At 44.4% G+C, this 13,136-nt stretch overlaps 1 non-coding gene across 1 annotated transcript; it reads left to right on the top strand.

Annotated features, from left to right (window-relative positions):
• The first annotated feature begins 1,421 nt into the window (after positions 1-1,421).
• Positions 1,422-1,505, top strand: Trnas-gga (transfer RNA serine (anticodon GGA)). The gene is given in 2 exon segments: positions 1,422-1,461; positions 1,471-1,505. It is a non-coding gene; the product is annotated as a tRNA-Ser (tRNA).
• The last annotated feature ends 11,631 nt before the right edge of the window (positions 1,506-13,136 follow it).

Below are 13,136 nucleotides of genomic sequence, written 5' to 3'. Positions count from 1 at the left end.
TGTGCAGAAGCTCCATCGTGCATGAACCACCTGTTGTGTCGTACTTGTAAAGGCACATGTTCTAGCAGCACAGGTAGAGTATCCCATATTAAATCATGATAACGTGCTACATTGAGAGTAGGTGGAAGAACATGAGGCCCAATCAAGACATCACCAACAATGCCTGCCCAAACGTACACAGAAAATCTGTGTTGATGACGTGATTGCACAATTGCGTGCGAATTCTCGTCAACCCACACATGTTGATTGTGAAAATTTACAATTTGATCACGTTGGAATGAAGCCTCATCCGTAAAGAGAACATTTGCACTGAAATGAGGATTGACACATTGTTGGATGAACCATTCGTAGAAGTGTACCCGTGGAGGCCAATCAACTGCTGATAGTGCCTGCACACGCTGTACATGGTACGGAAACAACTGGTTCTCCCGTAGCACTCTCCATACAGTGACGTGGTCAACGTTACCTTGTACAGCAGCAACTTCTCTGACGCTGACATTCGGGTTATCGTCAACTGCACGAAGAATTGCCTCGTCCATTGCGGGTGTCCTCGTCGTTCTAGGTCTTCCCCAGTCGCGAGTCATAGGCTGGAATGTTCCGTGCTCCCTAAGACGCCGATCAATTGCTTCGAACGTCTTCCTGTCGGGACACCTTCGTTCTGGAAATCTGTCTCGATACAAACGTACCGTGCCACGGCTATTGCCCCGTGCTAATCCATACATCAAATGGGCATCTGCCAACTCCGCATTTGTAAACATTGCACTGACTGCAAAACCACGTTCGTGATGAACACTAACCTGTTGATGCTACGTACTGATGTGCTTTATGCTAGTACTGTAGAGCAATGAGTCGCATGTCAACACAAGCACCGCAGTCAACATTACCTTCCTTCAATTGGGCCAACTGGCGGTGAATCGAGGAAGTACAGTACATACTGACGAAACTAAAATGAGCTCTAACATGGAAATTAAGCGTTTCCGGACACATGTCCACATAACATCTTTTCTTTATTTGTGTGTGAGGAATGTTTCCTGAAAGTTTGGCCGTACCTTTTTGTAACACCTTTTATAAGACGACAAGTCTCTGGCGCAGTTGTTAGATCAGTTACTGCTGCTACAATGGCAGATTTGAACGTGGTGTTGTGGTCGGCGCACGAGCGATGGGACCCAGCATCTCCGAGGTAGCGATGAAGTGGGGATATTCCCGTATGACCATTTGACGAGTGTACCCTAAATTTCACGAATCCGGTAAAACAGCAAATCTCCGACATAGGTGCAGCCGGAAAAAGATCCTGCAAGAACGGGACCAACGACGACTGTTCAACGTGACAGAAGTGCAACCCTTCTGTAAATTGCTGCAGGATTCATGTTGGGCCATCAACAAGTGTCACCGGGCGAACCATTCAACGAAACATCATGCCGGCCCGAGTGGCCGAGCGGTTCAAGGCGCTACAGTCTGGAACCGCGGGACCGCTGCGGTGGCAGGTTCGAATCCTGCCTCGGGCATGGGTGTTTGTGATGTCCTTAGGTTAGTTAGGTTTAAGTAGTTCTAAGTTCTAGGGGACTGATGACCACAGCAGTTAAGTCCCATAATGCTCAGAGCCAGCCAAACATCATGGATATGGCTTTCGGAGCCGAAGGCTCACTCGTGTACCCTTTATGACTGCACGACACAAGCTTTACGCCTCGTCTAGGCCCGTCAACACCGACACTGGACTGTTGATAACTGGAAACATGTTGCCTGGTCGGGGACGAGTCTCTTTTCATATTGTATCGATCGGATGGACGCGTACGGGTATGGAGACAACCTCATGTATCCAAGGAACCTGCATGTTATCAGGGAACAGTTCAAGTTGATGGGGCTCTGTAATGGCGTGGGGCGTGTGCTGTTGGAGTTATATGGGTCCTCTGATACATCTAGATACTACTCTGACAGGTGATACGTACGTAAGCATCCTGTCTGATTACCTGCATCCATTCATGTCCATCGTGTATTCCGACGGATTGGACAATTCCAGCTGGACAATGCCACATACCACATGTCCAGAATTGCTACAGAGTGGCTCCAGGAACACCCTTCTGAGTTTCAACACTACCACTGGCCACCAAACTCCCCAGACATGAACATTTTGGGCATATCTGGCATCCCTTGCAACGTGCTGTTCAGAAGAGATCTCCACTCCCTCGTACTCTTACTCCACAGACAGCTTTGCAGGATTCGTGGTGTCTGTTCCCTCCAGCACTACTTCAGGCATTAGTCGAGTCCGTGCCAGGTCGTGTAGCGGCACTTCGGCGTGCTCGCACAATGCTGGGCAGGTGTACCAGTTTCTTTGGCTCTTCAGTGTATTTCTCTACCGATTCGCTCTCGAACAGCGCGCGAGAAAAACTGACACTTAAATCTTTCCGCGCGAGCTCTGATTTCTCTCGTTTCATTATGCTGATCATTTCTCACTATGTAGATGGGCGCCAACAAAATATTTTCACGCTATGAAGAGAAAGTGATGATTGAAATTTCATGAGAAGGTTCTGCCGCAGCGAAAAACGCTTTTGTTTTAATGACTATCCCCAAATTCACGTTTCATACCCGTGGCAGTCTCCCCCCTATTTCCTTTTGATACTCATGTGGATGGCTTCACACTTCCCATTATTTAAAGGCAACTGCAGTTGCCACTTTTCGCACCATACAGATATCTCGTCTAAATCGTCATGCAATGTGTTTTGATCGCCTGATGACTTTATAAGACAAGAAATGGCAGAATCACGTGCAAACAATCTAAGAGGTTATTTTATCCATTTTTATTGGAGAACACCACAACTGTTTTCGAGAATTACACTGTATGAAATACGGCAACCATCCACAAGTGGCGACTGTGGCTGCTTACTGTATTTCGTACAGTGTAACCTAAGAGGGATGCGCAGATTGTCTCCTAAATGCTTTATGTAGATCAGGAACAGCAGACGGACTGTAACACTACCTTGGGGAACACCAGATATTAGTTCTATTTTCCTATGTTAAAAGTATGGTTCGGATTATTGTTATTTGGAGTGGTTATAACATTCAGATCACATTTACGGTCAATTTTCTCAGAAAATATCACTTATTTTTATTTGATTAAAACTTAAAAATCATTAAATATCAAGATTTGGTCAGGTGAGCGAAAACGCTCTGTTATTGGCTGAAGCTCTGATGACATCACAGAGTAGAAGTTAAGACGAAGCTATACGTGTGTTACAGGACTGTTAGCTGAAGTTGCTAGGTTTTTACGTACTCTTCCTGCAAATAGTTTACCTATTTAGTGATGTAAAGCGCATTTACAGCTTTGAAGCAAGAATAGAAAGGAATTTTGCGAACACTGACAGTGGAAACCTTACGCAAATTCATGACTTTATGCTCCAGTCATTTAAAGCGGTCACGTGCAAGGGCGGACATTCTTTTCCCTGCTCCTTGCAACATCATTTAAACTTGTCCAAAACTAAGGAATTGGGGAACTTTTGCAAATGAGTCCGTATCTCATATCTAGATTGTTGACTATCAGTCATGAAGTACGACCCAAAGCACAACAAAATTATTCTTGGCAAATCTTAGTGCTGATTTCCGCTATATAAGAATCAGCTAAGTGAAGAATCCGTGCAATACGCACGTTTATTTATTTATAACAACCGACTTAGGAATTTACCCCTGTGTGAGACCGCGTGTACAAGATCGTGTGCCGATTTAAAGTTCTAGATTCGCATATTTTACTGTTCACGTCGCTTCTGCGGCACTTTCATTGGTTGTATCAATACCCGTCTGTATTGTGATATATTGTGAAATTTCTAACATTTGCGAGTGCCGTGATAAACTAGTATTGTTAACGTCAATTGTAGACCTAAACTAAAATGCGCTCTTTAAAAAATTTTCAGAACAGTAGGCCTGTCTTCGTTCAAGACAATCGTTCTCTTATTTAATTGTACATTTCCCTGAGAAATAGGGTAGTTTGAGGATTTGCGGATGCCTACAAAACTATATATTCGTACGTTACCGGTAGGGGTGTTTTGGATACGTAATTTATTTCGTAGCAAACCAGCGTTTGTGGTTTAGACTTAGCCGAAGAATACATCATCCGTGAATTTCATTGTATATCAACGAAAATAAGTGAGTGTTTTTGAGATTTTTCGGAAGCTACCATTCTCCTTTGCATAATCTACGAGCAGTTTATAGCAAATAGGTATTTGTGATTTAGTTATTGCAGCAGATTAACTAACATATTGTGTGACATCTAGTTTATCCTTAAAGAGGAGTAGCCCTATATATTATCTGCATTTGTCGTAAATTAACTCTGTTTTCGATTTTGCTAACGACCATATTTAACATCAAAACGTTTTAGAAAACTAGTAATTTTTACTACAGGTTTTTGTGTTGCCTTAATAGAAATGTCGTTTTCGTGTATCTGTTGTTCACTGCCTTGTAACACTCGTACATTGCACCAGCCAAAATGCAGCCGCACTGTGAATGCTGTTCTCAAACACAGGATGAATTGGTTGACGTTCGTAAGCAGCTGGAAATCGTGCTGACTACTGTTAAATGACTGGCAGCTGCTTCGAATCAGTATATGTTGGAAGAGCTCCCGAGAGTCGTGTACCTGTGATACCTGTACCAGAGGTACCTCAAGTACTACCATCTCCTGTGGCTCCTGTCTCCTCCGCATAAAGTACGCCATCTGTCATTACTCGACAATTTGACGGCGAGTGGTGTGTCAATGGTACATCTAGACTTCCTGTACAGCGTGGACGGGGACCGGGGAGGACTCAGGGTGTTGTATCAGTCCCCCTAACCAACAAGTCTGAGGTGCTATCCTTCACTGAAACTAAAACTGAGCCAGTGGGACTCACTCCATCTGTTTTGGGGAAACCTGTTTTGTCCAGTGTCAGGCGGAAGCAAACACAAAAGAGTAGGGCTCTATTAATCGTTGGCAGTTACATACGGCGAATATTGGTACCCCCTTAGGGAAATGGCAGCAAGGGACAGGAAATTGCTCTCAGTGTGTATGACTGGGGGCCTCATTCAACGTGTTGAGGAGGCTATTCCGGCAGCCACTGAGGGACAGGGTGCAACTAACTGCAGATTGTGGCGCACGTTGGAACAAATGGTGGCTGTCGTCTGGGCTCCGACGTCAGTCTTGGGTCATTCCAGCGACTGGCAGAGAAAGATGGGAAGACCAGCCTTGGGTGTGGAGTTTCAACGAAGCTCAAAATTTGCACAATTGTCCCCAGAACTAATCGTGCCCATTTGGTTCTGAACCAGAGACTTCGAAGGTTCTGTGACAAGCTAGGCTGCGATTTCCTGGACTTGCGCCGTAGGGTTGAGAACATTAGGTTTTCCCTGAATAGGTCAGGTGTGCACTACACATCAGAGGCTGCTACCCAGGTAGCTGACTGTGTGTTGGGTGCACACAAGGGTTTTTTAGATTAGGCGACTCTCCATACAATCCATATAACGATAGCTGTAGGAAACACAGAAGTATCAATGTAAGATCGAAAGAAATGCCTCTCATGGTTGATAGTATTAAAATTCTAATGGGAAAATCCCGAAGCATTCGCAACAAAGTGCCAGAGTTTGAACTACTCTTGAAAAGCAGTGAAGCTCACTGGGTACAAAAGCTCGTTGAAACCTGAAATTGATGACTGTGAGATTTTCGGGGAAAATTTAAGTGTATATCGAAAGAATAGGCAAATGGGAAATGGAGGTGGTGGATTTGTCGCAGTAGACAAGAAACTAAAATCGACTGAGGTTGAAATTGAATCTACATGTGAGATTGTTTGGGCAAGACTGAGTGTCAGGGTTGGGCATAAAATGATTATTGGATCCTTCTATCGCCCACCAGACTCATCTCCTGATGTGACCGAAAACTTGACAGAAAATCTCAGTTCGCTTGTACGTAAGTTCCTCAGTCATAGAGTAATCTCGGTGGACACTTAAATCATCCAACAATTAATAAGAAAAATTACTGTATTGTTAGTGGTGAGCGTGGTAAGATGTCCTGTGAAACTGCCGCACGGACTAGCCGCGCGGTCTAAGGCGCCTTGCAACGGTTCGCGCGGCTTCCCCCGTCGGAGATTCGAGTCCTCCCTTGGGTATGGGTGTGTGTGTGTGTGTTGTCCTTAGCGTCATTTAGTTTAAGATAGATTAAGTAGTGTGTAAGCCCTGGGGACCGATGACCTCAGCAGTTTGGTCCCATAGCAACTTACCACAAATTTCCAAATTTCTTTGAACTATTGAGCAACTATCATCTGAGTCAGGAGATCGGTAAAAGGAACCAATTATTAATTTATTCCAGTTATATTGCGGCCTTGGGGGTCCAGAAACTTTATCGCCTGATGTTTCTACAACTGTTCAAATATGCAACAAACTATAGTCTGACTTACAGTAGCTGGCTTTTCGCAGCTATCAGCCTGTACTGCTGCCGCCCTCACTGCACACTGGTGTACGGTGAAATTGCCTGCTCGCACAGTGTTGGCACTTCTGATGCGCAAAACAAAAGCCAGCCTCACTGAAGAATTACAACAACTATGAATAGTGTTCCGAACGATTGGGTACTCAAGACCATCAAATTGAACGGACTATGCAGTCAAAATCAAGAACGCCTGAGGAGGAGGTTGAGACTGAAGCCAAACATCGCTTATCTATCTTATGCTGGCTCAATATTCGAAAAAACCGGTAGACTCCCACATAATTCGATTACAATAAAAATTATTCTTTGCAATGCTGTAGTCGAATTTGGTCTCCGACAGGGGGGGGGGGGGGTGTACCGCATTCCTTGCGAATGTGCCGTGTCTTACGTGGGCCAGACTATCAGAACAGTCGAGAAGAAATGCAAGAAATATGAGCGACACACCTGACTAAATCAACAAAGCAAATCAGCTGTCGTCGAGCACTGCCTCGAATATGGTCTTTGAATGGAATGCGGTCTATATCAACATCTACATACAGGGTGACTATTGAACTATATGAGGAAAACATAAATTAGTTACAAACTACGGCGTGCATACACTTTCTTCAACAAATAAACGTCTTACAGATATTCTGATTTAGGTTAAAACACGTTCGATAAGCCTGTCATCATTGACGATGATGTGGCGCAGACGAATAGCGAAATTTTGCATGACGCGCTGCAGTGTCAGAACATCGATGCTGTCGATGACCTCCTGAATGGTTGTTTTCAGCTGAGCAATGGTTTTGGGGTTATTGCTGTACACCTTGTCTTTAATATAGCCCCACAAGAAGGAGTCCAACGTGTTCACAGTCGGAAAATATGGCGGCCAATCGAGGCCCATGCCAGTGGCCCCTAGGTACACCAGACCCGGAATGCGGTCCCCAAAGTGCTCCTTTAAGACATCAAACACTCTCCTGCTTCGATGGGGTCGAGCTCCGTCTTGCATGAACCACATCTTGTCGAAATCAGGTTCACTTTGGATAATGGCGATGAAATCATCTTCCAAAACTTTCGCATACTGTTCGGTAGTCACCGTGCCATCAAGGAATGTCACACTGATTATTCTGTGACTGGTCATTGCACACCACACAGTTACCCGTTGGAGATAAAGAGACTACTTGATCGCGAAATTCGGGTTCTCAGTCCCCCCAATGCGCCAATTTTGCTTATTGACGAACCCATCCAAATGAAAGTGGGCTTCGTCGCTAAACCAAAACATACACACGCGTACAAATTCTCGTCACGCCCCGCGACGAACCCTGCAGTTTCAATGTCCTAACGCAAACTGGTCTGAAGTTATGACGATTTTATTCAATATGGTTCTATAATTGTCACTATGTAGATACTCCGCAAGCCACCGTACGGTGGTGGCGGAGGGTATCGTGTATCACTACTAGTAATTTCTTTTCCTGTTCCTTCGTAACACCGAGTACGGCTTAAGCACTCATCACCGTAGGCTTCCTGCATCATTTGGTGTGCCTCTGTTAAGGTTTTCTCGAGTTTCATGCAAAACTGAATGCAGACGCGTTGCTCCTCTAATTCGGCCATCTCGAAATTCGCAAACTGTGCTACACAACGGTTTACTCAGTACAGCGCTGAACAATAACTGACATACAACAATGAAACTTCCATTAGTTACACGTTAAACACAGGCGTGTGCAGGTATGCCAAACTCTTTTCGCCCCAGCACATTGAACAAAACTTGTATATGCCTCATAATTTCTTTTACCTTTGTAGTCCTTACGCGAAATATACGTTAGCGGCAGTTGAATCATTCTGCAGTCACCTTCAAAAGCTGATTCTCAACAGCATTCCTAAAAAAAGAGACCGGTAACAAATCCAGCAGCCCGCCTCTGAACTGCTTCGATGTCTTCCTTTAATCTGACCTGGTGCGGATCCCAAACACTCGAGCACTAGTGTCCCACATGCGGTCTCCTTTACAGATGAAGTACACTTTCCTAAAATTGTCCCAATAAACTGAAGTCGACCATTCGCCTTCCCTACAACAATTAGTGATGGGGAGCTCGTGAACGAGTCGTTCAAATGAACGCTTCACTCCAGTGAAGTGTGAACTAACCACTCAATTTCAATGAACTGGTACTTCAAAATCTTCACAGATAGCACACTCCAGACTTCTTTCTAGTTCACTCACTCCCTTCCCCTCTCCCTCATCCATTACATCGGTGCTACGTCACTCATTCTCCCTTCACTTCAGTCCCCCCTCTACTGCCTGTCGACGAATCGCGCGCCGTTTGTGGGAAACGGTAGGTTTGCGATGGGTTGTGGTGGAGAGGGTGACGGGAAGGCAGCGTCAGCTGCTTCCTGCAGTGCTGACATCTTACCCGTGACTATTTATGCAGTTCAGTTATACTTCGCGTCTACCGGTAGCCTACCGTTGGCAGCGCTTGCGGACAAATGAATATTACAGATACAAACGAAGAGGCTGACTGTTTGAGCACGCACAGCCAACATGAAAATAAAAGGTTTGTTAATAACACTGAAAGTGGGATTTTACCTGAAATCGTACCAATGACTACAGGTGACAGTTTACGTTTTGAATCTGGAGGGTTATTATTCTCAACAAGAATAAAATCCACAGGAAAACTTCTGAATAATTACTTAACGTAGATATATAGACTTGGTGACAGTGGTTAACATACTCATTCTATTTTGAATTAAATTTTAAAAGGAACATAAAATTGGACTGCATTTCGTTGGTAGCCCTAGTTTTCAGTCCATGAATATAACAAATGATGTTTCACTTGGCAGATAAAGACTTTTTTGGGCGCTTCATGAGAAAATGTCGAGCAAGATTAAATGTAATATCTTCTTTATATGTGACAGGCTTCTCTGTTTATCTTTCCTTTGTCCCCTTCGACCATGCCCTATTTAAGTTAGCTCATTGTCAGACGCTGTAAGAGCGTAAAACGTTGCGTGCACGTTACTGCATAGTTCGGCCATCTGTTGGTAAAATTATGAAGTATTACGAAGCTTTATTGTACGAGCGAAGCGAAGCGAGCGTAGCCGCGGCTGAGCGGTGAACTGGGCAACTTTGCCAGGCTTCCGTACTTCATGAATGAACTACTTCATTTGAACGCTTCACGGCAAAGAGTGAAATGAAGTAGTTCACGGGAATGAACGAGTTCGACCCATCTCTAACAACAATTCCCTCGTTCCATTGAATATCGCTTTATAACGTCACGCCTAGATATTTAATCGACGTGACTGTGTCAAGCAGCTCACTACTAATGCTGCAATCGAACATTACGGATTTGTTTTGCCCACTCATCTGCATTAACTTACATTTTTCTACGTTTAGAGCTGAGACCAGTATAGTGGTGCAAACGCCTAGTTTCTAGGGCTGCATGATTAAGGAGTCTATCGAAATACAACTGTCAGAAAACATAATAAATAGGCTGGAGCTTTCAATTTAAATAATGCCTGAGATCCGGCAGTCAATTTATTAAAATCTACATCCATCAAAGTAGGAAAACACTGAAAGAATTTTCTTTTCACGCAATACCAGTGCGAGCTCTGAGAAACAAAAGACCATCAAAGGACATAGTGGGCGTCGGGAATAACACGGCTGTAAATAACGGCATGAGACCACCAGTAGTTCACAGTCTGGTTGGTGTCCAGGCAGCGAGCGCGCATATCAGCAAAACTCGCAGCACCTGAAGTCGTCGTATTCTGCAGAAAACTGAAACAAGAGCTCGGCGGAACACGCGAGGCACGCTATTAATTGAGCACGTTGTGAGAAACAGCACTGCACAAGTAGAGGGCAGGATGGCAAAAAAAAAAAAAAAACCGAATCAGAAACACAATCAACAGCTATAGGCACTGTGGTAGAAGCTGGTTCTTCAGGACAAGTTGTGGTGTAACAGACGACAAGTGGTCTGTTGCATGCGCCATCTATCGCCCCTGGCCTAGCACAAATTCTAATTAAATAATAAAATTGAATTGCGGGCTAGGATTTGTTAGTTATGTGCATAAATACTGCGGAAGTATTTGGTTTTTATATGTGCAGATAATTCAAACACCGAGCCAGCAAACGGCGCGGACTTTCGTTGACGCGGCAAGTAGCGGGTCGCCATGGAGCAAACACAGTGAGGCTGATGACGTCGCTCCATGGAGGTCCAGAGTCGCGGCGGCGGGATACTCCGAGGCGGTTGTTGCACTTCGGAGAAAACAAAAAAAACGAAGAATGTACAATGAGGAACTTTGTGTATAACAGCGAAATAAGTAAGAAGCAATTTAACGGCCGGTAACGCAGAACCGACTGTACATAGGTATCAGAAATAAATCGCTGTAACTATTGTAAAAAAGGAGTTCTGAATAAGAGTTATTACGAGAAGCAGTCAGACAGCGTCAGTTACTGGTGAATGATCGCCATAGGCGACATTTTCTTCATCAGCTGCGCCGTCCCCTCTTTCACTCGACGAATTTAGTCAACATTAAGACAGAGCCGAACTACGCAAATAATAAAACTCATCAGTGGGGCGGGGGCAGCGCAAAGTGAGGTCTAATGAAATACAATTCAGTTATTCAATATGATGAAAGCAAATCGAAGGATGTTTGACACTCTGAAAGCCGAAGAGAAAATAAAAATACGTGGAGTGCAAGCGGGTCAAAGTAAATTAGAGAAGCTTGATACAACAGTAACAAAAATAAGAACTGTTCAAAGCTAACTTGAACACAAGATCCCACCAGGCCAGACTAAAGTAGATGTTCTTATAGCCGTGGTTGAGGTGGGACTGAAGAACGAACTTTAAAATTTTAAGACACGAGTTTGATCAGAAATCGGGACTGTTAAGTAACAAAACGGAAAATGTTGCAGGAAAAGTGCAAACGAAGGTCACTGAACAACTCACTGGAAGGTAGTGTGAGAAAGCATAAAAACATGAAGCAGCCAGGACTATGGCAGGCAAGCTACAGTAACGGGTTACTGCTCTCGAACAGTATACAAGCAAAACAGGTGAGGAAATATAAGAAGGTCCCTGAAATGTGATGTACGGGGCTCTGCACCACCAGGATTTCGAGTGGAATTGCGAGAAAGTGAAACTCAGCAATTTAGAAAAGGAGGGTCTATGCATCTCACAGACTTTGTGGACAGACTACGGAGGAACATACCTACATATTGGGACGAACCGAAGAAAACAGATGAGGCTTGAAGTTTCATTCGGACGATAGTCGACAGTGGGTGTACGAAGTAAGAAACTATTGTAAAACGAAATAAGAAACTATTGTCAAACGTTCGAAGAGTTTAATTTTGTGAGAAATTCAAGCTAATGTATTTATGGAGCTCACATTGGGTCGAGGTTACAGTAGGGGAAGTGTGTGCATATTGTGAAAACATGCTTAGAGCATTACGTTACACTGACACGTATGGTAGTGATGAACTACAGATTTCAGCTTTATGGAAGAAACTGCCAATGTCAGTCCAAAATATATTTGAAAGTGGGTCGTGGAAGGACAAAGTTTTCTGAGGAAAATACAGTGGGTGGAGTGACACCTCAACAACCAGGCAGTTTCAAAACCACACATGAACTATATGAATGGCACGACGAGAAAAAGCAGTTACAGTGAATGGGGTGATCGAGGCTAAAGCGTCTGAGAGAGATCAGGCCACGGAGGCAACAACGGAAGAAAAGGACGAGAGGGCAAGAGGTCTGAACACAAGTGAATAGGAAAACTGGATAACGTGTGGGTAGCAGTGGTAGTAGTAGTAGTAGTATAGTACTCTGCCTTACGGCAGGTCTTGTCATGGGTTAAGCCTCTTCCACTGTTGTCTGTCCATAGCCAGTCTTTTCATTTCTGAATATTTGTCTCCTTTTATACTGTCCAGCATTTGATATCTTCTTTTTACTCTTCCCCTTTTTCCCTCCACCATTCCTTCTATTCCTTCCTTCAATAAACAGTCCCTCCTCAAACAATGTCCAATCCAGTTCCTTTTTCTCTTTCTGATAACTTTCAGCATGTTTCTTTCGTCTCCGACTCTTCTTAATTACTTCTTCATTCCTTACTCGGTCTTTACATTTCACTTTTCCATTCTTCACCTTATCCACCCCCCCCCCCCCCCCCCCCATGAACCATGGACCTTGCCGTTGGTGGGGAGGCTTGCGTGCCTCAGCGATACAGATAGCCGTACCGTAGGTACAACCACAACGGAGGGGTATCTGTTGAGAGGCCAGACAAACGTGTGGTTCCTGAAGAGGGGCAGCAGCCTTTTCAGTAGTTGCAAGGGCAACAGTCTGGATGATTGACTGATGTGGCCTTGTAACAATAACCAAAACGGCCTTGCTGTGCTGGTACCGCGAACGGCTGAAAGCAAGGGGAAACTACGGCCGCAATTTTTCCCGAGGGCATGCAGCTTTACTGTATGATTAAATGATGATGGCGTCCTCTTGGGTAAAATATTCCGGAGGTAAAATAGTCCCCCATTCGGATCTCCGGGCGGGGACTACTCAAGAGGATGTCGTTATCAGGAGAAAGAAAACTGGCGTTCTACGGATCGGAGCGTGGAATGTCAGGTCCCTTAATCGGGCAGGTAGGTTACAAAATTTAAAAAGGGAAATGGATAGGTTAAAGTTAGATATAGTGGGAATTAGTGAAGTTCGGTGGCAGGAGGAACAAGACTTCTGGTCAGGTGACTACAGGGTTATAA

Source organism: Schistocerca nitens, chromosome 1, assembly GCF_023898315.1.
Source record: "Schistocerca nitens isolate TAMUIC-IGC-003100 chromosome 1, iqSchNite1.1, whole genome shotgun sequence".
Lineage (NCBI taxonomy): Eukaryota > Metazoa > Arthropoda > Insecta > Orthoptera > Acrididae > Schistocerca > Schistocerca nitens.
This window is presented reverse-complemented; position numbering and strand designations above follow the sequence as displayed.